Genomic DNA, 4,617 nt, shown 5'->3' on the forward strand with positions numbered 1-4,617 from the left:
ACCCACCATGTTTTAAACTACGACCAACGACGAATAGAATTTTGCCGGCATCTAGTGGCCATTAGAGGAACTGCAGCGTAAGATATGTTGTGTCTGGTTTATCACAAGTTGGGCCTTATTTCTTTATAGATTTAAGCCGTCGTTTCCATAGATAGTAAGAACAACGTGCTGATCAGGTTAATCTGGAAACTCGAGAACTTCAATAAACGCAAGTTTGACGGAGAAAGAAACACGAGCGGGCGCAAACGAGTAGGAACCCACAGCTGTGCTCCTGTGCGGTGACGGAGTATCAAATGTGAAGCGCTGTACCCAAAGAGGAGTCCACTCAGGACCTTTTACTACATTCAGTGTGTGTTTGAGTTGGTCTCAGAGGTCTGAAACAACTATTCACAGTAAACTTCAGCCTTTTGTAGTCGCGACGTTTGCCGCGTTGGGACGCGTCAGCTCACTGCAGTGAGTCCCACCAGAGTGGAATAGTCACAAGTCGTGGTGGTTGCCGCTCTATGACCGGTGCTGACGGGTTTGATGGTTCGTGTCGTCTCCTCCCCACTCCAGAGGCCGCACAGCTTTACCGTCGCTGCCGCACACACACACACACACACACACACACACACACCCGCGCACACACAGGTGACACGCACACTTTCACGCACAGACTATTTTGCTACACAAGTTAAATACTGTACATTTCTTGATATGTTTGATACTGTGGTGTAAATGTAGTGTCCTGCTATGATGCGGTGTGTGTGTGTGTGTGTCTGTGTGTGTGTGTGGGGGGTGGGGGGGTTCGGTATCTCCCTCCCTCTCGTCTCTTTTTGAAAGGGAGACGTTCTCTCCGTTACCTTTCTCTCTCGTCCGGCTCGTGACTGAAAAATTGGAGAAAAACAACAACAACAAAAAGAAACCGCCACGCCGCTTCGTTGGAACCGAACACAAGCACATTCCTGACTCGTCTCTGTCGCGTGCTGTCGTTTTATCCGCATTCTTTCCTGTCGCGACGATACAACACGTGTCTAGTTCTCGCCGACTCACATGTACATAAAGCGCATATCTGTGTACACATGTGCAATACACGCTATTCGAGCAATCTATTACTGTGACTATTATTGATGATGATACTTTCAGCCCGTTTCTTTTCTTCCACCTGCTCGTCCCCTATTGTGTTGCAGGAGCTTAAAAAGGGAAGAACTCTGGTGATTCTTCACGCTCACGTTCATTTCGGGGGCTCATGGACATTTTAATGGAGCCCTTCTTTCTTTTCTTTTTTTTGTATTACTCTCACTGTAATGTTGTGACGTTGATCCTGATTCTCTGTTTCTTTGTGTGTTTTTTTTAAAGTGGGCCTGTTGTTAAACTTGTCTGGAAACTCAATAAAGCAATTCACTGACTGTCTTGTTGCAGGGCCACATCACTCCCTTGTTTCTGCTCTGCATGCTAAGCTAACCTAACCTCCATAATCCTAATAATAATTATCCATCATCCTCTCGTCTAACTCGCAGGAAACAGATTAAACATTTCCCAAAATGTCGAGCTATTCCGCTTGAGTCGAATCGCACAATGCTGAGACCACATTTTGATCTGCTTCATCAGTTGTCAGAAACGCCTCGTCATTATCTGTATTTAATAATTACACACACACATATATATAGATAGATAGATAGATAGATAGATAGATAGATAGATAGATAGATAGATAGGAAATAATGCTTTTTCTTACCCCTGAAGGATACAAATATCACATCAGTAAAACACAGAAAGTTTAGAACGATAAAAACGACATCCAGCTGTACAAATGATCACATAAATGTTTGACGTGTGAGAAAATAATCTTTGTGACGCAGCAGAACACGTTCGATTATGGTGCAGTAGAACACGTTCTGCTATGGTGCAGTAGAACACGTTCTGTGATGCAGTAGAACACGTTCTTCTATGGTGCAGTAGAACATGTTCTGCTATGGTGCAGTAGAACATGTCCTATGATGCAGTAGAACACGTTCTGCTATGGTGCAGTAGAACACGTTCTATGATGCAGTAGAACACGTTCTGCTATGGTGCAGTAGAACACGTTCTATGATGCAGTAGAACATGTTCTGCTATGGTGCAGTAGAACATGTTCCGCTATGGTGCAGTAGAACAAGTTCTGCTATGGTGCAGTAGAACATGTTCTATGATGCAGTAGAACATGTTCTGCTATGGTGCAGTAGAACACGTTCTATGATGCAGTAGAACACGTTCTGCTATGGTGCAGTAGAACACGTTCTATGATGCAGTAGAACACGTTCTTCTATGGTGCAGTAGAACATGTTCTGCTATGGTGCAGTAGAACATGTCCTATGATGCAGTAGAACACGTTCTGCTATGGTGCAGTAGAACACGTTCTATGATGCAGTAGAACATGTTCTGCTATGGTGCAGTAGAACATGTTCCGCTATGGTGCAGTAGAACAAGTTCTGCTATGGTGCAGTAGAACATGTTCTATGATGCAGTAGAACATGTTCTGCTATGGTGCAGTAGAACACGTTCTATGATGCAGTAGAACACGTTCTGCTATGGTGCAGTAGAACACGTTCTGCTATGGTGCAGTAGAACACGTTCTATGATGCAGTAGAACACGTTCTGCTATGGTGCAGTAGAACATGTTCTGTGATGCAGTAGAACATGTTCTGCTATGGTGCAGTAGAACACGTCCTGCTATGGTGCAGTAGAACACGTTCTATGATGCAGTAGAACACGTTCTGCTATGGTGCAGTAGAACACGTTCTATGATGCAGTAGAACACGTTCTATGATGCAGTAGAACATGTTCTGCTATGATGCAGTAGAACACGTTCTACGGTGCAGTAGAACACGTTCTGCTATGGTGCAGTAGAACACGTTCTATGGTGCAGTAGAACACGTTCTGCTATGGTGCAGTAGGACACGTTCTGCTATGATGCAGTAGAACACGTTCTGCTATGGTGCAGTAAAACACGTTCTGCTATGGTGCAGTAGAACACGTTCTGCTATGGTGCAGTAGAACACGTTCTATGATGCAGTAAAACACGTTCTGCTATGGTGCAATAGAACACGTTCTATGATGCAGTAGAACATGTTCTGCTATGGTGCAGTAGAACACGTTCTGTTATGGTGCAGTAGAACATGTTCTATGATGCAGTAGAACATGTTCTGCTATGGTGCAGTAGAACAAGTTCTGCTATGGTGCAGTAGAACATGTTCTATGATGCAGTAGAACACGTTCTGCTATGGTGCAGTAGAACATGTTCTATGATGCAGTAGAACATGTTCTGCTATGATGCAGTAGAACACGTTCTGCTATGGTGCAGTAGAACATGTTCTATGATGCAGTAGAACATGTTCTGCTATGATGCAGTAGAACACGTTCTGCTATGGTGCAGTAGAACACGTTCTATGGTGCAGTAGAACACGTTCTGCTATGGTGCAGTAGAACACGTTCTATGATGCAGTAGAACACGTTCAGCTATGGTGCAGTAAAACACGTTCTGCTATGGTGCAGTAGAACACGTTCTGCTATGATGCAGTAGAACACGTTCTGCTATGGTGCAGTAGAACACGTTCTATGATGCAGTAAAACACGTTCTGCTATTGTGCAATAGAACACGTTCTATGATGCAGTAGAACATGTTCTGCTATGGTGCAGTAGAACAAGTTCTGTTATGGTGCAGCAGAACATGTTCTATGATGCAGTAGAACATGTTCTGCTATGGTGCAGTAGAACAAGTTCTGCTATGGTGCAGTAGAACAAGTTCTATGATGCAGTAGAACACGTTCTGCTATGGTGCAGTAGAACATGTTCTATGATGCAGTAGAACACGTTCTATGGTGCAGTAGAACACGTTCTATGACGCAGTAGAACACGTTCTATGACGCAGTAGAACACGTTCTGCTATGGTGCAGTAGAACACGTTCTATGATGCAGTAGAACATGTTCTGCTATGGTGCAGTAGAACACGTTCTACGATGCAGTAGAACATGTTCTGCTATGGTGCAGTAGAACACGTTCTACGATGCAGTAGAACATGTTCTGCTATGGTGCAGTAGAACAAGTTCTATGATGCAGTAGAACATGTTCTGCTATGGTGCAGTAGAACATGTTCTATGATGCAGTAGAACACGTTCTATGATGCAGTAGAACACGTTCTATGATGCAGTAGAACATGTTCTGCTATGCAGTAGAACACGTTCTACGATGCAGTAGAACATGTTCTGCTATGGTGCAGTAGAACAAGTTCTATGATGCAGTAGAACATGTTCTGCTATGGTGCAGTAGAACACGTTCTATGATGCAGTAGAACACATTCTATGATGCAGTAGAACACGTTCTTCTATGGTGCAGTAGAACATGTTCTGCTATGGTGCAGTAGAACACGTTCTACGATGCAGTAGAACATGTTCTGCTATGGTGCAGTAGAACACGTTCTTCTATGGTGCAGTAGAACACGTTCTGCTATGGTGCAGTAGAACATGTTCTATGATGCAGTGGAACATGTTCGGCTATGGTGCAGTAGAACATGTTCGGCTATGGTGCAGTAGAACAAGTTCGGCTATGGTGCAGTAGAACAAGTTCTGCTATGGTGCAGTAGAACACGTTCTATGATGC

At 43.9% G+C, this 4,617-nt stretch overlaps 1 protein-coding gene across 6 annotated transcripts in view; it reads left to right on the plus strand.

The window, feature by feature from the left end:
• hdac5 (histone deacetylase 5) overlaps positions 1-1,388 on the plus strand; it is a 49,673-nt gene extending 48,285 nt beyond the window's left edge. For all 6 annotated transcript variants that reach the window (XM_068731528.1, XM_068731527.1, XM_068731526.1 and 3 more), the window contains one exon: positions 1-1,388. This exon is cut by the window's left edge and continues 3,110 nt beyond it. The gene's annotated coding sequence lies outside the window, so the exon portion shown is untranslated.
• Positions 1,389-4,617: the final 3,229 nt, after the last annotated feature.

The sequence above is a fragment of the Cebidichthys violaceus genome, unplaced genomic scaffold (assembly GCF_023349555.1).
Source record: "Cebidichthys violaceus isolate CVI_PGR_0920_01 unplaced genomic scaffold, fCebVio1.0.p SCAF_52, whole genome shotgun sequence".
In the NCBI taxonomy this organism is placed as follows: Eukaryota; Metazoa; Chordata; class Actinopteri; order Perciformes; family Stichaeidae; genus Cebidichthys; species Cebidichthys violaceus.